This window comes from Phyllobates terribilis, unplaced genomic scaffold (genome assembly GCF_046119375.1).
Source record: "Phyllobates terribilis strain yellow unplaced genomic scaffold, ASM4611937v1 Scaffold_5__5_contigs__length_657084704, whole genome shotgun sequence".
Classification (NCBI taxonomy): domain Eukaryota; kingdom Metazoa; phylum Chordata; class Amphibia; order Anura; family Dendrobatidae; genus Phyllobates; species Phyllobates terribilis.
Genome location: NW_027362765.1, coordinates 652,493,613 through 652,512,382, shown reverse-complemented (window position 1 = coordinate 652,512,382; position 18,770 = coordinate 652,493,613). Strand labels below are relative to the sequence as shown.

The following is an 18,770-nucleotide window of genomic DNA, read 5'->3' as shown; positions in this document are numbered from 1 at the left end:
TCCTTAGTAGGATTTTGTCGGGATGCGGTTCCCTTACGGGTTCCTCTCTTGGCAGGTCTAGGGGGGGAGTGTGTGGCCATCAGGTTCCGCTCCCCCCTGAACCCCCCTGGCTCTCCTCTTTCGGGAGGAGAGCGTTGTTGGCTCCCCTCTTCCGGGAGGGGAGCACAGTCTTTGGCTCCCAGTGCCTTGCTCGGGTGAGAACTCGGGCAGGTATTGGGGGTAAGATTGGGTCGCCTCTGGCTCCGGCTGGAGGTGGCTATTTGTCCCTGTTCCTCGCTGTGGCCTTCTGGCTCGGAGGGACGGGGAATGGTTTGGGGGACCCTTCTCCTTTTGGAGAGGGTTTCAAGAAGACCAGCATCCTAGTGCACTTTTTTTGTGGCACTTGTCACTTTTTTAAGCGCACTCGGGTTTTGTACACGAATTCGGGCTTTCGATAAAAAAAAAAAAAAAAATCTGTTCTTATCAGTTTAATATCTGATACGTCCCCTATCTGGGGACCATATATTAAATGGATTTTTAGAACAGGGAGATGGAAAAAGAGCTTGCTCTGTCCACTCCACGCATTGACCTGGTATTGCAGTATCTCCAGGACCGGTGCACCCCTTCTTTAATGCAGTTTCTAAAATCAGAAAGAATTGAATTCAATGTTTTTTGTTCATTTTGCTTGTTTGTCGGATTTTGGGATGGACTCTTTGGCTTTGCTTTTCTTCTCCTCATTGGATTTTTCATGTTCAAAGTTGCAGAAGCCAGATTACAAGCTCATTTTGGTTCAACTTCAGCAACTGTGCATTGCATTGCCATGTAATGTGATGCAATGCTATCTTTCTAGCTCTCCCTTTTTACTTCCTTTTGGATAAACAGACATATTAGGCAAGCATTTTGGAGCTTTCACCTAAATAACTACAGGTGGTGAGATAAGCTGCACAATATAATTGACCTTTCAGTATATTGTTGCACACACACCATCTATTTAGCAAATGCCCTTGTTATCAACAGCAGCCTTTTAAACTCACCTGAGCTAACAGGTATGTGCGCTGGTTACTCTGCTGCGCTTAAAATTTCTTTTTTGGTTTGCTACAATGCCTTTTCTGAAACGTTGTCTCCTTCTGCTGGAACACTGACTTCTTTCATTTAATGCCTGCAGACTATAAAAGAGAACCCAACCCAAAAAGTTTGGTTGATTAGTCTGTGGCATTCTGTTAAACTGTTGCTTATGGCGGTCTCTGTGAGCTTCTCAGCGACATTCAGCCAGCCAGGTATCCTGCCTGCAGTAGATGGAATGTGGCAATGGAACGCTGGCTGCGCGTGTCATAATAGGCTCTGAGCCTTTATATACCTGTGCACAGCAGCAGCCACCTTCAGTCTGCTGCTGGACAGCCAGCAGCAGCAGCAGCAGGAGAGGTATGTAATCAGGAGCCCTCCTGCTAAGGGTAGACAGCTGCTCGTTCCACCCCACCCCCCGCCTTAATTGGTTCTCCTCCCTTCCAACGGTGTTGAGGCGGGTGGGAACAGCAGGGGGTGAAGGTGCTGTGTTTAAAGAGGTGGAGTTATGCAGATCTAAAACGCGTGGATTGCAGCAGCAGCAAGCCGAAAAGTGCAGGCATGTAAGGGATCTAGAGGTTGACAACATGTCTTCTTAACGGGAGTCCAGGAGCTCATCTCCACAAATGGACTTTTCAGGATCCTTGGGTGGCTCCGTAGTTTGAAACCAATTCTGGTTATCGCTTCTCGGCCTTTTGGCTAAGATCAAGTGTAGTATCTGTTCTTATCAGTTTAATATCTGATACGTCCCCTATCTGGGGACCATATATTAAATGGATTTTTAGAACAGGGAGATGGAAAAAGAGCTTGCTCTGTCCACTCCACGCATTGACCTGGTATTGCAGTATCTCCAGGACCGGTGCACCCCTTCTTTAATGCAGTTTCTAAAATCAGAAAGAATTGAATTCAATGTTTTTTGTTCATTTTGCTTGTTTGTCGGATTTTGGGATGGACTCTTTGGCTTTGCTTTTCTTCTCCTCATTGGATTTTTCATGTTCAAAGTTGCAGAAGCCAGATTACAAGCTCATTTTGGTTCAACTTCAGCAACTGTGCATTGCATTGCCATGTAATGTGATGCAATGCTATCTTTCTAGCTCTCCCTTTTTACTTCCTTTTGGATAAACAGACATATTAGGCAAGCATTTTGGAGCTTTCACCTAAATAACTACAGGTGGTGAGATAAGCTGCACAATATAATTGACCTTTCAGTATATTGTTGCACACACACCATCTATTTAGCAAATGCCCTTGTTATCAACAGCAGCCTTTTAAACTCACCTGAGCTAACAGGTATGTGCGCTGGTTACTCTGCTGCGCTTAAAATTTCTTTTTTGGTTTGCTACAATGCCTTTTCTGAAACGTTGTCTCCTTCTGCTGGAACACTGACTTCTTTCATTTAATGCCTGCAGACTATAAAAGAGAACCCAACCCAAAAAGTTTGGTTGATTAGTCTGTGGCATTCTGTTAAACTGTTGCTTATGGCGGTCTCTGTGAGCTTCTCAGCGACATTCAGCCAGCCAGGTATCCTGCCTGCAGTAGATGGAATGTGGCAATGGAACGCTGGCTGCGCGTGTCATAATAGGCTCTGAGCCTTTATATACATGTGCACAGCAGCAGCCACCTTCAGTCTGCTGCTGGACAGCCAGCAGCAGCAGCAGCAGGAGAGGTATGTAATCAGGAGCCCTCCTGCTAAGGGTAGACAGCTGCTCGTTCCACCCCACCCCCCGCCTTAATTGGTTCTCCTCCCTTCCAACGGTGTTGAGGCGGGTGGGAACAGCAGGGGTGAAGGTGCTGTGTTTAAAGAGGTGGAGTTATGCAGATCTAAAACGCGTGGATTGCAGCAGCAGCAAGCCGAAAAGTGCAGGCATGTAAGGGATCTAGAGGTTGACAACATGTCTTCTTAACGGGAGTCCAGGAGCTCATCTCCACAAATGGACTTTTCAGGATCCTTGGGTGGCTCCGTAGTTTGAAACCAATTCTGGTTATCGCTTCTCGGCCTTTTGGCTAAGATCAAGTGTAGTATCTGTTCTTATCAGTTTAATATCTGATACGTCCCCTATCTGGAGACCATATATTAAATGGATTTTTAGAACAGGGAGATGGAAAAAGAGCTTGCTCTGTCCACTCCACGCATTGACCGGGTATTGCAGTATCTCCAGGACCGGTGCACCCCTTCTTTAATGCAGTTTCTAAAATCAGAAAGAATTGAATTCAATGTTTTTTGTTCATTTTGCTTGTTTGTCGGATTTTGGGATGGACTCTTTGGCTTTGCTTTTCTTCTCTTCATTGGATTTTTCATGTTCAAAGTTGCAGAAGCCAGATTACAAGCTCATTTTGGTTCAACTTCAGCAACTGTGCATTGCATTGCCATGTAATGTGATGCAATGCTATCTTTCTAGCTCTCCCTTTTTACTTCCTTTTGGATAAACAGACATATTAGGCAAGCATTTTGGAGCTTTCACCTAAATAACTACAGGTGGTGAGATAAGCTGCACAATATAATTGACCTTTCAGTATATTGTTGCACACACACCATCTATTTAGCAAATGCCCTTGTTATCAACAGCAGCCTTTTAAACTCACCTGAGCTAACAGGTATGTGCGCTGGTTACTCTGCTGCGCTTAAAATTTCTTTTTTGGTTTGCTACAATGCCTTTTCTGAAACGTTGTCTCCTTCTGCTGGAACACTGACTTCTTTCATTTAATGCCTGCAGACTATAAAAGAGAACCCAACCCAAAAAGTTTGGTTGATTAGTCTGTGGCATTCTGTTAAACTGTTGCTTATGGCGGTCTCTGTGAGCTTCTCAGCGACATTCAGCCAGCCAGGTATCCTGCCTGCAGTAGATGGAATGTGGCAATGGAACGCTGGCTGCGCGTGTCATAATAGGCTCTGAGCCTTTATATACCTGTGCACAGCAGCAGCCACCTTCAGTCTGCTGCTGGACAGCCAGCAGCAGCAGCAGCAGGAGAGGTATGTAATCAGGAGCCCTCCTGCTAAGGGTAGACAGCTGCTAGTTCCACCCCACCCCCCGCCTTAATTGGTTCTCCTCCCTTCCAACGGTGTTGAGGCGGGTGGGAACAGCAGGGGGTGAAGGTGCTGTGTTTAAAGAGGTGGAGTTATGCAGATCTAAAACGCGTGGATTGCAGCAGCAGCAAGCCGAAAAGTGCAGGCATGTAAGGGATCTAGAGGTTGACAACATGTCTTCTTAACGGGAGTCCAGGAGCTCATCTCCACAAATGGACTTTTCAGGATCCTTGGGTGGCTCCGTAGTTTGAAACCAATTCTGGTTATCGCTTCTCGGCCTTTTGGCACGATCTATCAGGTTTACCTGTGTGGTCTTGCCTGTGAGGTGCTCTTGGTACCCTTTCTCTCGGCCTGGGGGGATCGTTCCTCTTCGGAGGGACTTAACCCCCCTGCTGCTATTGGGAGGAAGGATTAGTCCGGGAGCAACGGGAAGGGATCCCATGAAGGCTTGCGCCTTTCAGAGAGAAGAGTCGGTACGTTCCTGAGTGAAGGATGCCGGCAACGCTCACATATTCATCGGGTGATGCCCGGATGCGGAACACCGTGAGGATTGAAGTTGGAGCAGCATCGAGGATGGAGAAGAATTTGGACTACATCTGCCATAGGATTCTTCTTGGAGTTCTGGAGTTTCGGCGGGAAGACATATTCTGCTTCCAGGACAATGAGTACAAGGGGACTTACACCATCACCTTCAAGAGCCAGGGATGCTGTCAGCAACTCGTACAAAAGGTAAACGAGAAAAACTACTTAGATGAATTGGATGGACTAACCTTTTGTCTCTTGTATGCTTATGACGAGATCCCCATCGTGGTGCATTTCCCGAACCCCTTTGTGGAAGCTGCAGACATCTCGACCTACCTTACCCGCTATTGTGATGATTTGAGATACCTGGGTACTGTGAAGAACGCGGTAGGCTTCTGGTGCGGCAAGAGAAGGTATATGGCCCGTCTAAAGAGGGACCTTAGTGGAGTGGGAGGAATGCTACACCCTCCCTCAACCTTCGTAATCGGTAAGAGCAGAGGCTACTTATTTTATCCTGGAATGCCAGTATGTTGCAGGAACTGTGGACAAATGGGTCATACCCAAACGTCCTGCACGGGCAGGAAAGTAGACCGCTGCAATAATTGCAGCTGTTACGGACATTTAATGAAGGACTGTCCCGCTGGGAGGAAATGTAATCTCTGCGGTGAGGCGGGGCACATGTTCCGAGGATGCCCCAACAGGACCAGGACCAGGACCTACGCAGAAGCTGCATCTTCTGAAGCTGAGCCGATGCGCCCACCAGTCTTCACTGGCAGGCCGGCGTCGGAGGGCGGTTCGAAGGGCGAGAAGGCTGGGATGGAGCAGGGAGCCGGAGGCCCCTCTGGGGCGGCCCCTGCATCGAAGTCCCTTAACGATGGGCGGACCTCGCATGGACCGGAGCGGGGGGGTCCTCCTTCTGGGAGGGTATCCTCCGTATCGATGGTTCCCGATACCGATCCTGTTGGGCTGGAGGGTGGTGCCCCTGTGCGGTTGGCTACAGGGGACCACGCAGCGATGGCCTCAGGATCTTCCAGGGCAATTAGCCAGCCAGATGAGGGGGCTTTGCTTCTAGGTGGCGAACATCAGGAAATCTGTGTTGCTGATCTTGTCCTGATGGACCAGTCTCCCCCCCTGGAGGAGGTGGAGGAAGAGGAGGACTGCACCAGTGACCTAGTGGAGTCTGCCCCGAAAAAGAGACGGAATGTCGAAGCCCCAGCGTCTCCTGGAATGTGGCTGGGAACCGTGACCTACGAGGGGGCAACCGCCAGCTCCCAGAATATCGAGTCGTTTGGGTCCTCTAGCCCGGATGTCCTGGAGCAATTTGATATACAGGGCTTTGAGTCAGGTGTCCTCATGGAAGATCCACCACCCTGACCTATGAATGCCCACATTAAGACTTGTCTCACTGAATGTGAGGTCATTAAAGAGCCCAGTTCGTAAGGCTGCTCTATTTAAGTACTTAGAAACCACTGACTTTGACATATGTTTATTACAGGAATGCGGGATACAACATGCACTAAATTATAATGATATCAAGACAGATTGGAGACTGGGGCCCTCCATCTGGTCTGGCTCCAACGACAACAAGTCAGCAGGGGTGGGCTTCCTCTGTCGTGGGAGAAATATTACTATAAATGCTGTCACAGAAATAGTACCAGGCAGAGTGGTTTTAGTGCATTTTAAATTTAATGGTTTTATCCTACGTGTAATGAATGTTTATGCTCCCCCTGATAAGCAAGAGAGAATTAATTTATTCGGGATATTGCCATTGTACTGTACTGGGTCACCTCCCCTGATCGTAGGGGGTGATTTTAATTGTCTTTGTGCTAGTGAACAACGAGCGGGGGGTGACCCTTTACGCAAATTGGATAAGTCATGTCATCTATTGAAAGATTTTATAACTGATTTTAAATTATGCGATGCGTGGAGGTCACTCCTGCCGACGGACCCTGGTTACACGTGGACCGGAAGAGGAGTGTCCTCCAGGATCGATTTTATTTTCCTATCAGATGATTTTAACCCTGTAAAATGTGTTTTAACATCAAATATATTTTCTGACCATAAGGGCTTGGAGGTGCACCTAGAATACCGGGATGAACAGAGGGTCAACAGGGGCCTCTGGCGTCTAAGTACTTACCTGCTGGAGGACCCTCTGATTCGACAAGACTTTGTTAAAGCCTATCAAGCCTGGCGGCAACAAAAACCTTCTGATGCCCCTATGGTAACCTGGTGGGAAATTTTGAAAAAAAAAGTCAGAATGTTTTTTATAAAAGCAGGGAGACGTAAAGCCAGCGAGAAAAAAAGATGTTTTAGTGATCTTAACACCAAACTACAAACACTTTTTAAATTCAAAGAGCTAGGGGTGGAGGTGGGAGATGATATTGCTGGCCTAAAAACTGAAATTCAGAACTGCATAGACACAAAGGGGAAAGAGGTTATTTTTAACTCTAGAGTGCAGCACTTGGAGGAGGGGGAGAAGTGCTCTCGCTTCTTCTTCAAAAAAGTCATGGATAAAAGAGAAGTGATCACAAATCTAGAGGGTGAAACATCTATGCAGGGAATGTTGAATGCTACTTTTAACTTTTATAAGCATCTTTTTAGTAAAAAGTGTATAGATGAGTCCTTTTTATCTGATGCTCTTAATGATCTCGATTTTAAGTTAAATTTTACAGACCAGGAGTTTTTAGAACGCGATATTGTTTTAGAGGAATTATTTTATGTTTTTAAAAGTTTCTCTAAGGGTAAAGCACCTGGGTGTGATGGACTACCTGTAGAATTTTACCTTACTTTTTGGGACATTTTAAAAGAGGACCTTTTTATGCTTTTTAAAGAAGTTTTTATTTGTGAACAGTTGCCATTTTCGTGGAGGAGAGGAGTGGTGTCTTTGATATATAAAAAAGGTGACCGCAGTGCTCTAGCGAATTGGAGACCCATAACTCTCCTAAATGTTGATTACAAGGTACTTGCTAAGGTGGTTGCTGACCGGCTCAGGAGTGTCATTGCCAAACTGATCCGGCCTGAGCAGGTATGTAGTGTACCAGGCAGAAGTATTTCAGAGGTTTTAAACGTATTAAGGGATGTAATTTGGTATTCCAGAGACCGGGGTCAAAATGTAGCTCTTTTAGCCCTAGATTTTGAAAAAGCTTTCGATAGAGTCTCTCATAGATTTCTTTTTAGAGTTTTAAAAAGAATGGGTATCCCTAATATGCTTTTAAATTGTATTAAGATTTTATATAAAAATTGTTTTAGTCAAATTTCTCTTAATGGCTTTTTAACAGATGGAGTTCCCCTTGAGTCCGGAGTGAAGCAGGGATGCCCCTTGTCGCCCATCCTGTTCATCTGCGCCATGGAGCCCCTGCTGAGCGCAATAAGAAAAGACAAAGTGATTAGAGGGGTTCCTGTTCCTGGCGGAGGTGGCAGTGATGTGAGAGTCTTTGGCTACATGGATGACGTGACGGTTGTGTGCGTGGACCCTGCTTCCCTCCGGAGGGCGGTGTTGCGCATTGATTTTTTTTCCCAAGCATCCGGTTTTAAACTTAATTTAAATAAATCTGAATGTCTGACTTTGGGATCCTGGGACACCGCCCAACTCCCGCAGCTCACTATAAAACGAGACAATGTAAAAATTCTTGGAGTTGTTTTTAACGAGGAGAATGTGGGAACTCAAAGCTGGGAGAATGTCATAGAAAAAATGTCAAAGAAAATATCATTTTGGGGTTTGAGGTCCCTAACAATGGAGGGGAAAATTTTAATTATAAAATCAGTGTTGTTACCCCTCATACTGTATATAGCTATGGTGTACCCCCCCTCTGATGTTTTAATTAAAAAAATGACTAGGATGATCTTTATGTTTTTATGGAACTCCAAAATGGAAAAATTAAGGCGAGAAATAATGAGGAAGAATAAAATGAACGGCGGAAGGGATGTCCCCGACTTACATATTTATTTGTATTTAAATTATTTCTGCTTTTGTTTCAAACATTTTAATGGTAATAGTGCGCTAAGTTATTTTTTAAAATATACTTGTGGGATGATTTTTAAAAGATGGTTTAAGTTGTCGTTGAATTCCCCTGTTTTACTATGCCCCCCCAAACACCAAGCAATCTTAGAAAAGACTGTTCGATTTTATAGGCTTGGTGATTTTAATATGGACATTTTTAAAGACCGCAAGAAGCTTTTATCTTTTCTGAGGAGGAATGAAGATGTGACCCCCATAGTAAATTTCTCAGAAGAGAGATCGAAGCAAGTTTGGAAGAATGTCTTCGGGAAATTCTTAGCAAATGGACATAAGGACATCGCATGGATGGTGGTCCACCAGTGCCTCCCCACCAGAGAGTTTCAACACAGGAGAGGCCTGGTGGCCAGAGCAAAATGCCCCAGAGACTCATGTGTTAATGACGAAACCACCTTGCACCTTATGTGGAATTGCCCATTTGCACAGGAACTTTGGCACAAAGTTGGGATTCTTTTAAAATGGACTTGCGGTTTAAGAGATTTTAACCATGAATATGTTTTATATGGCCTTTTTAAATGTCCGACCCCTCAACAGTATTGTATATGTTGGTGTATGATTAACTGTTTTAAAGACGCCCTTTGGAAGGCACGCAATATTTTACTTTTTAAACGTGATGCTATTTCTGTGAAGGATTGTCTTAAAATTGCTTTTAGCCAGATGTATATTTATTACATAAGGGATGTCAAATGTATTGGGAGAAGGGATGCCAATCGTATATGGGGTTTTTATGGGTGGAATTCTGTGTTTTAATAATGTACTGTTTGTGTTGTTGTTTTTGATTGTAAACCATCTTTTACGCACTTAATAAAATATGTTGAAACCTGATCTGTTCTTATCAGTTTAATATCTGATACGTCCCCTATCTGGGGACCATATATTAAATGGATTTTTAGAACAGGGAGATGGAAAAATAGCTTGCTCTGTCCACTCCACACATTGACCTGGTATTGCAGTATCTCCAGGACCGGTGCACCCCTTCTTTAATGCAGTTTCTAAAATCAGAAAGAATTGAATTCAATGTTTTTTGTTCATTTTGCTTGTTTGTCGGATTTTGGGATGGACTCTTTGGCTTTGCTTTTCTTCTCCTCATTGGATTTTTCATGTTCAAAGTTGCAGAAGCCAGATTACAAGCTCATTTTGGTTCAACTTCAGCAACTGTGCATTGCATTGCCATGTAATGTGATGCAATGCTATCTTTCTAGCTCTCCCTTTTTACTTCCTTTTGGATAAACAGACATATTAGGCAAGCATTTTGGAGCTTTCACCTAAATAACTACAGGTGGTGAGATAAGCTGCACAATATAATTGACCTTTCAGTATATTGTTGCACACACACCATCTATTTAGCAAATGCCCTTGTTATCAACAGCAGCCTTTTAAACTCACCTGAGCTAACAGGTATGTGCGCTGGTTACTCTGCTGCGCTTAAAATTTCTTTTTTGGTTTGCTACAATGCCTTTTCTGAAACGTTGTCTCCTTCTGCTGGAACACTGACTTCTTTCATTTAATGCCTGCAGACTATAAAAGAGAACCCAACCCAAAAAGTTTGGTTGATTAGTCTGTGGCATTCTGTTAAACTGTTGCTTATGGCGGTCTCTGTGAGCTTCTCAGCGACATTCAGCCAGCCAGGTATCCTGCCTGCAGTAGATGGAATGTGGCAATGGAACGCTGGCTGCGCGTGTCATAATAGGCTCTGAGCCTTTATATACCTGTGCACAGCAGCAGCCACCTTCAGTCTGCTGCTGGACAGCCAGCAGCAGCAGCAGCAGGAGAGGTATGTAATCAGGAGCCCTCCTGCTAAGGGTAGACAGCTGCTCGTTCCACCCCACCCCCCGCCTTAATTGGTTCTCCTCCCTTCCAACGGTGTTGAGGCGGGTGGGAACAGCAGGGGGTGAAGGTGCTGTGTTTAAAGAGGTGGAGTTATGCAGATCTAAAACGCGTGGATTGCAGCAGCAGCAAGCCGAAAAGTGCAGGCATGTAAGGGATCTAGAGGTTGACAACATGTCTTCTTAACGGGAGTCCAGGAGCTCATCTCCACAAATGGACTTTTCAGGATCCTTGGGTGGCTCCGTAGTTTGAAACCAATTCTGGTTATCGCTTCTCGGCCTTTTGGCTAAGATCAAGTGTAGTATCTGTTCTTATCAGTTTAATATCTGATACGTCCCCTATCTGGGGACCATATATTAAATGGATTTTTAGAACAGGGAGATGGAAAAAGAGCTTGCTCTGTCCACTCCACGCATTGACCTGGTATTGCAGTATCTCCAGGACCGGTGCACCCCTTCTTTAATGCAGTTTCTAAAATCAGAAAGAATTGAATTCAATGTTTTTTGTTCATTTTGCTTGTTTGTCGGATTTTGGGATGGACTCTTTGGCTTTGCTTTTCTTCTCCTCATTGGATTTTTCATGTTCAAAGTTGCAGAAGCCAGATTACAAGCTCATTTTGGTTCAACTTCAGCAACTGTGCATTGCATTGCCATGTAATGTGATGCAATGCTATCTTTCTAGCTCTCCTTTTTACTTCCTTTTGGATAAACAGACATATTAGGCAAGCATTTTGGAGCTTTCACCTAAATAACTACAGGTGGTGAGATAAGCTGCACAATATAATTGACCTTTCAGTATATTGTTGCACACACACCATCTATTTAGCAAATGCCCTTGTTATCAACAGCAGCCTTTTAAACTCACCTGAGCTAACAGGTATGTGCGCTGGTTACTCTGCTGCGCTTAAAATTTCTTTTTTGGTTTGCTACAATGCCTTTTCTGAAACGTTGTCTCCTTCTGCTGGAACACTGACTTCTTTCATTTAATGCCTGCAGACTATAAAAGAGAACCCAACCCAAAAAGTTTGGTTGATTAGTCTGTGGCATTCTGTTAAACTGTTGCTTATGGCGGTCTCTGTGAGCTTCTCAGCGACATTCAGCCAGCCAGGTATCCTGCCTGCAGTAGATGGAATGTGGCAATGGAACGCTGGCTGCGCGTGTCATAATAGGCTCTGAGCCTTTATATACCTGTGCACAGCAGCAGCCACCTTCAGTCTGCTGCTGGACAGCCAGCAGCAGCAGCAGCAGGAGAGGTATGTAATCAGGAGCCCTCCTGCTAAGGGTAGACAGCTGCTCGTTCCACCCCACCCCCCGCCTTAATTGGTTCTCCTCCCTTCCAACGGTGTTGAGGCGGGTGGGAACAGCAGGGGGTGAAGGTGCTGTGTTTAAAGAGGTGGAGTTATGCAGATCTAAAACGCGTGGATTGCAGCAGCAGCAAGCCGAAAAGTGCAGGCATGTAAGGGATCTAGAGGTTGACAACATGTCTTCTTAACGGGAGTCCAGGAGCTCATCTCCACAAATGGACTTTTCAGGATCCTTGGGTGGCTCCGTAGTTTGAAACCAATTCTGGTTATCGCTTCTCGGCCTTTTGGCTAAGATCAAGTGTAGTATCTGTTCTTATCAGTTTAATATCTGATACGTCCCCTATCTGGGGACCATATATTAAATGGATTTTTAGAACAGGGAGATGGAAAAAGAGCTTGCTCTGTCCACTCCACGCATTGACCTGGTATTGCAGTATCTCCAGGACCGGTGCACCCCTTCTTTAATGCAGTTTCTAAAATCAGAAAGAATTGAATTCAATGTTTTTTGTTCATTTTGCTTGTTTGTCGGATTTTGGGATGGACTCTTTGGCTTTGCTTTTCTTCTCCTCATTGGATTTTTCATGTTCAAAGTTGCAGAAGCCAGATTACAAGCTCATTTTGGTTCAACTTCAGCAACTGTGCATTGCATTGCCATGTAATGTGATGCAATGCTATCTTTCTAGCTCTCCCTTTTTACTTCCTTTTGGATAAACAGACATATTAGGCAAGCATTTTGGAGCTTTCACCTAAATAACTACAGGTGGTGAGATAAGCTGCACAATATAATTGACCTTTCAGTATATTGTTGCACACACACCATCTATTTAGCAAATGCCCTTGTTATCAACAGCAGCCTTTTAAACTCACCTGAGCTAACAGGTATGTGCGCTGGTTACTCTGCTGCGCTTAAAATTTCTTTTTTGGTTTGCTACAATGCCTTTTCTGAAACGTTGTCTCCTTCTGCTGGAACACTGACTTCTTTCATTTAATGCCTGCAGACTATAAAAGAGAACCCAACCCAAAAAGTTTGGTTGATTAGTCTGTGGCATTCTGTTAAACTGTTGCTTATGGCGGTCTCTGTGAGCTTCTCAGCGACATTCAGCCAGCCAGGTATCCTGCCTGCAGTAGATGGAATGTGGCAATGGAACGCTGGCTGCGCGTGTCATAATAGGCTCTGAGCCTTTATATACCTGTGCACAGCAGCAGCCACCTTCAGTCTGCTGCTGGACAGCCAGCAGCAGCAGCAGCAGGAGAGGTATGTAATCAGGAGCCCTCCTGCTAAGGGTAGACAGCTGCTCGTTCCACCCCACCCCCCGCCTTAATTGGTTCTCCTCCCTTCCAACGGTGTTGAGGCGGGTGGGAACAGCAGGGGGTGAAGGTGCTGTGTTTAAAGAGGTGGAGTTATGCAGATCTAAAACGCGTGGATTGCAGCAGCAGCAAGCCGAAAAGTGCAGGCATGTAAGGGATCTAGAGGTTGACAACATGTCTTCTTAACGGGAGTCCAGGAGCTCATCTCCACAAATGGACTTTTCAGGATCCTTGGGTGGCTCCGTAGTTTGAAACCAATTCTGGTTATCGCTTCTCGGCCTTTTGGCTAAGATCAAGTGTAGTATCTTTCGAAAAGGCGGTTTTGGATGTTGGCCGCCCTAGTAGATTGATACATTATGCACACTGGGGTTTAGGCGCTTGTTAGTACGCCAGGTGGCTAATATAGTCATCTGGTGGAAAGCATGGCCCCCCAGGATCGACGCCATTGGGCCGGGGAAGATCGAAAGCCCGAAGTGTGAAGTGCCCCAGGAGTGGTGACCCTGGGGTGCCTTAACTCACTGGGATTGGGAACCCCACTTGAGTTTATGGCACATTTGCACTAGCACTTCAATATTTCTTTCTTAACACACACCCTTATTCCGGGCCTTCTGGCCTTAGGATGGGGAATTTTTCAATTCCCGGTCGAAGGTCCGGGCAGTATTATACTGTGAAACCTTCACTATTTATTTAATTTTTTTTTTGTCACTGTGTGTCCACTTTTTCACGTGTGTCCACGTCCTTAGTAGGATTTTGTCGGGATGCGGTTCCCTTACGGGTTCCTCTCTTGGCAGGTCTAGGGGGGGAGTGTGTGGCCATCAGGTTCCGCTCCCCCCTGAACCCCCCTGGCTCTCCTCTTTCGGGAGGAGAGCGTTGTTGGCTCCCCTCTTCCGGGAGGGGAGCACAGTCTTTGGCTCCCAGTGCCTTGCTCGGGTGAGAACTCGGGCAGGTATTGGGGGTAAGATTGGGTCGCCTCTGGCTCCGGCTGGAGGTGGCTATTTGTCCCTGTTCCTCGCTGTGGCCTTCTGGCTCGGAGGGACGGGGAATGGTTTGGGGGACCCTTCTCCTTTTGGAGAGGGTTTCAAGAAGACCAGCATCCTAGTGCACTTTTTTTGTGGCACTTGTCACTTTTTTAAGCGCACTCGGGTTTTGTACACGAATTCGGGCTTTCGATAAAAAAAAAAAAAAAAATCTGTTCTTATCAGTTTAATATCTGATACGTCCCCTATCTGGGGACCATATATTAAATGGATTTTTAGAACAGGGAGATGGAAAAAGAGCTTGCTCTGTCCACTCCACGCATTGACCTGGTATTGCAGTATCTCCAGGACCGGTGCACCCCTTCTTTAATGCAGTTTCTAAAATCAGAAAGAATTGAATTCAATGTTTTTTGTTCATTTTGCTTGTTTGTCGGATTTTGGGATGGACTCTTTGGCTTTGCTTTTCTTCTCCTCATTGGATTTTTCATGTTCAAAGTTGCAGAAGCCAGATTACAAGCTCATTTTGGTTCAACTTCAGCAACTGTGCATTGCATTGCCATGTAATGTGATGCAATGCTATCTTTCTAGCTCTCCCTTTTTACTTCCTTTTGGATAAACAGACATATTAGGCAAGCATTTTGGAGCTTTCACCTAAATAACTACAGGTGGTGAGATAAGCTGCACAATATAATTGACCTTTCAGTATATTGTTGCACACACACCATCTATTTAGCAAATGCCCTTGTTATCAACAGCAGCCTTTTAAACTCACCTGAGCTAACAGGTATGTGCGCTGGTTACTCTGCTGCGCTTAAAATTTCTTTTTTGGTTTGCTACAATGCCTTTTCTGAAACGTTGTCTCCTTCTGCTGGAACACTGACTTCTTTCATTTAATGCCTGCAGACTATAAAAGAGAACCCAACCCAAAAAGTTTGGTTGATTAGTCTGTGGCATTCTGTTAAACTGTTGCTTATGGCGGTCTCTGTGAGCTTCTCAGCGACATTCAGCCAGCCAGGTATCCTGCCTGCAGTAGATGGAATGTGGCAATGGAACGCTGGCTGCGCGTGTCATAATAGGCTCTGAGCCTTTATATACCTGTGCACAGCAGCAGCCACCTTCAGTCTGCTGCTGGACAGCCAGCAGCAGCAGCAGCAGGAGAGGTATGTAATCAGGAGCCCTCCTGCTAAGGGTAGACAGCTGCTCGTTCCACCCCACCCCCCGCCTTAATTGGTTCTCCTCCCTTCCAACGGTGTTGAGGCGGGTGGGAACAGCAGGGGGTGAAGGTGCTGTGTTTAAAGAGGTGGAGTTATGCAGATCTAAAACGCGTGGATTGCAGCAGCAGCAAGCCGAAAAGTGCAGGCATGTAAGGGATCTAGAGGTTGACAACATGTCTTCTTAACGGGAGTCCAGGAGCTCATCTCCACAAATGGACTTTTCAGGATCCTTGGGTGGCTCCGTAGTTTGAAACCAATTCTGGTTATCGCTTCTCGGCCTTTTGGCTAAGATCAAGTGTAGTATCTGTTCTTATCAGTTTAATATCTGATACGTCCCCTATCTGGGGACCATATATTAAATGGATTTTTAGAACAGGGAGATGGAAAAAGAGCTTGCTCTGTCCACTCCACGCATTGACCTGGTATTGCAGTATCTCCAGGACCGGTGCACCCCTTCTTTAATGCAGTTTCTAAAATCAGAAAGAATTGAATTCAATGTTTTTTGTTCATTTTGCTTGTTTGTCGGATTTTGGGATGGACTCTTTGGCTTTGCTTTTCTTCTCCTCATTGGATTTTTCATGTTCAAAGTTGCAGAAGCCAGATTACAAGCTCATTTTGGTTCAACTTCAGCAACTGTGCATTGCATTGCCATGTAATGTGATGCAATGCTATCTTTCTAGCTCTCCCTTTTTACTTCCTTTTGGATAAACAGACATATTAGGCAAGCATTTTGGAGCTTTCACCGAAATAACTACAGGTGGTGAGATAAGCTGCACAATATAATTGACCTTTCAGTATATTGTTGCACACACACCATCTATTTAGCAAATGCCCTTGTTATCAACAGCAGCCTTTTAAACTCACCTGAGCTAACAGGTATGTGCGCTGGTTACTCTGCTGCGCTTAAAATTTCTTTTTTGGTTTGCTACAATGCCTTTTCTGAAACGTTGTCTCCTTCTGCTGGAACACTGACTTCTTTCATTTAATGCCTGCAGACTATAAAAGAGAACCCAACCCAAAAAGTTTGGTTGATTAGTCTGTGGCATTCTGTTAAACTGTTGCTTATGGCGGTCTCTGTGAGCTTCTCAGCGACATTCAGCCAGCCAGGTATCCTGCCTGCAGTAGATGGAATGTGGCAATGGAACGCTGGCTGCGCGTGTCATAATAGGCTCTGAGCCTTTATATACCTGTGCACAGCAGCAGCCACCTTCAGTCTGCTGCTGGACAGCCAGCAGCAGCAGCAGCAGGAGAGGTATGTAATCAGGAGCCCTCCTGCTAAGGGTAGACAGCTGCTCGTTCCACCCCACCCCCCGCCTTAATTGGTTCTCCTCCCTTCCAACGGTGTTGAGGCGGGTGGGAACAGCAGGGGGTGAAGGTGCTGTGTTTAAAGAGGTGGAGTTATGCAGATCTAAAACGCGTGGATTGCAGCAGCAGCAAGCCGAAAAGTGCAGGCATGTAAGGGATCTAGAGGTTGACAACATGTCTTCTTAACGGGAGTCCAGGAGCTCATCTCCACAAATGGACTTTTCAGGATCCTTGGGTGGCTCCGTAGTTTGAAACCAATTCTGGTTATCGCTTCTCGGCCTTTTGGCTAAGATCAAGTGTAGTATCTGTTCTTATCAGTTTAATATCTGATACGTCCCCTATCTGGGGACCATATATTAAATGGATTTTTAGAACAGGGAGATGGAAAAAGAGCTTGCTCTGTCCACTCCACGCATTGACCTGGTATTGCAGTATCTCCAGGACCGGTGCACCCCTTCTTTAATGCAGTTTCTAAAATCAGAAAGAATTGAATTCAATGTTTTTTGTTCATTTTGCTTGTTTGTCGGATTTTGGGATGGACTCTTTGGCTTTGCTTTTCTTCTCCTCATTGGATTTTTCATGTTCAAAGTTGCAGAAGCCAGATTACAAGCTCATTTTGGTTCAACTTCAGCAACTGTGCATTGCATTGCCATGTAATGTGATGCAATGCTATCTTTCTAGCTCTCCCTTTTTACTTCCTTTTGGATAAACAGACATATTAGGCAAGCATTTTGGAGCTTTCACCTAAATAACTACAGGTGGTGAGATAAGCTGCACAATATAATTGACCTTTCAGTATATTGTTGCACACACACCATCTATTTAGCAAATGCCCTTGTTATCAACAGCAGCCTTTTAAACTCACCTGAGCTAACAGGTATGTGCGCTGGTTACTCTGCTGCGCTTAAAATTTCTTTTTTGGTTTGCTACAATGCCTTTTCTGAAACGTTGTCTCCTTCTGCTGGAACACTGACTTCTTTCATTTAATGCCTGCAGACTATAAAAGAGAACCCAACCCAAAAAGTTTGGTTGATTAGTCTGTGGCATTCTGTTAAACTGTTGCTTATGGCGGTCTCTGTGAGCTTCTCAGCGACATTCAGCCAGCCAGGTATCCTGCCTGCAGTAGATGGAATGTGGCAATGGAACGCTGGCTGCGCGTGTCATAATAGGCTCTGAGCCTTTATATACCTGTGCACAGCAGCAGCCACCTTCAGTCTGCTGCTGGACAGCCAGCAGCAGCAGCAGCAGGAGAGGTATGTAATCAGGAGCCCTCCTGCTAAGGGTAGACAGCTGCTCGTTCCACCCCACCCCCCGCCTTAATTGGTTCTCCTCCCTTCCAACGGTGTTGAGGCGGGTGGGAACAGCAGGGGGTGAAGGTGCTGTGTTTAAAGAGGTGGAGTTATGCAGATCTAAAACGCGTGGATTGCAGCAGCAGCAAGCCGAAAAGTGCAGGCATGTAAGGGATCTAGAGGTTGACAACATGTCTTCTTAACGGGAGTCCAGGAGCTCATCTCCACAAATGGACTTTTCAGGATCCTTGGGTTGCTCCGTAGTTTGAAACCAATTCTGGTTATCGCTTCTCGGCCTTTTGGCTAAGATCAAGTGTAGTATCTGTTCTTATCAGTTTAATATCTGATACGTCCCCTATCTGGGGACCATATATTAAATGGATTTTTAGAACAGGGAGATGGAAAAAGAGCTTGCTCTGTCCACTCCACGCATTGACCTGGTATTGCAGTATCTCCAGGACCGGTGCACCCCTTCTTTAATGCAGTTTCTAAAATCAGAAAGAATTGAATTCAATGTTTTTTGTTCATTTTGCTTGTTTGTCGGATTTTGGGATGGACTCTTTGGCTTTGCTTTTCTTCTCCTCATTGGATTTTTCATGTTCAAAGTTTCAGAAGCCAGATTACAAGCTCATTTTGGTTCAACTTCAGCAACTGTGCATTGCATTGCCATGTAATGTGATGCAATGCTATCTTTCTAGCTCTCCCTTTTTACTTCCTTTTGGATAAACAGACATATTAGGCAAGCATTTTGGAGCTTTCACCTAAATAACTACAGGTGGTGAGATAAGCTGCACAATATAATTGATCTTTCAGTATATTGTTGCACACACACCATCTATTTAGCAAATGCCCTTGTTATCAACAGCAGCCTTTTAAACTCACCTGAGCTAACATTTATGTGCGCTGGTTACTCTGCTGCGCTTAAAATTTCTTTTTTGGTTTGC

At 45.2% G+C, this 18,770-nt stretch overlaps 10 non-coding genes and 1 pseudogene across 10 annotated transcripts; all 11 read left to right on the top strand.

Moving 5' to 3' along the window:
• Positions 1 to 421: 421 nt before the first annotated feature.
• Positions 422 to 605, top strand: LOC141150653 (U2 spliceosomal RNA). Its single transcript, XR_012246796.1, has one exon. It is a non-coding gene; the product is annotated as a U2 spliceosomal RNA (small nuclear RNA).
• A 1,115-nt stretch (positions 606 to 1,720) lies between these two features.
• On the top strand, positions 1,721 to 1,911 carry LOC141274765 (U2 spliceosomal RNA). The gene has a single exon (XR_012323032.1). It is a non-coding gene; the product is annotated as a U2 spliceosomal RNA (small nuclear RNA).
• A 1,114-nt stretch (positions 1,912 to 3,025) lies between these two features.
• On the top strand, positions 3,026 to 3,216 carry LOC141150104 (U2 spliceosomal RNA). The gene has a single exon (XR_012246374.1). It is a non-coding gene; the product is annotated as a U2 spliceosomal RNA (small nuclear RNA).
• Positions 3,217 to 9,391: 6,175 nt separating this feature from the next.
• Positions 9,392 to 9,581, top strand: LOC141150784 (U2 spliceosomal RNA). Its single transcript, XR_012246900.1, has one exon. It is a non-coding gene; the product is annotated as a U2 spliceosomal RNA (small nuclear RNA).
• A 1,115-nt stretch (positions 9,582 to 10,696) lies between these two features.
• Positions 10,697 to 10,887, top strand: LOC141274764 (U2 spliceosomal RNA). The gene has a single exon (XR_012323031.1). It is a non-coding gene; the product is annotated as a U2 spliceosomal RNA (small nuclear RNA).
• A 1,114-nt stretch (positions 10,888 to 12,001) lies between these two features.
• Positions 12,002 to 12,192, top strand: LOC141274763 (U2 spliceosomal RNA). Its single transcript, XR_012323030.1, has one exon. It is a non-coding gene; the product is annotated as a U2 spliceosomal RNA (small nuclear RNA).
• A 1,115-nt stretch (positions 12,193 to 13,307) lies between these two features.
• On the top strand, positions 13,308 to 13,399 carry LOC141151247 (U2 spliceosomal RNA; annotated as a pseudogene).
• Positions 13,400 to 14,198: 799 nt separating this feature from the next.
• Positions 14,199 to 14,382, top strand: LOC141150652 (U2 spliceosomal RNA). The gene has a single exon (XR_012246795.1). It is a non-coding gene; the product is annotated as a U2 spliceosomal RNA (small nuclear RNA).
• Positions 14,383 to 15,497: 1,115 nt separating this feature from the next.
• Positions 15,498 to 15,688, top strand: LOC141274762 (U2 spliceosomal RNA). The gene has a single exon (XR_012323029.1). It is a non-coding gene; the product is annotated as a U2 spliceosomal RNA (small nuclear RNA).
• A 1,115-nt stretch (positions 15,689 to 16,803) lies between these two features.
• LOC141274761 (U2 spliceosomal RNA) lies at positions 16,804 to 16,994 on the top strand. Its single transcript, XR_012323028.1, has one exon. It is a non-coding gene; the product is annotated as a U2 spliceosomal RNA (small nuclear RNA).
• Positions 16,995 to 18,109: 1,115 nt separating this feature from the next.
• LOC141274760 (U2 spliceosomal RNA) lies at positions 18,110 to 18,300 on the top strand. The gene has a single exon (XR_012323027.1). It is a non-coding gene; the product is annotated as a U2 spliceosomal RNA (small nuclear RNA).
• The last annotated feature ends 470 nt before the right edge of the window (positions 18,301 to 18,770 follow it).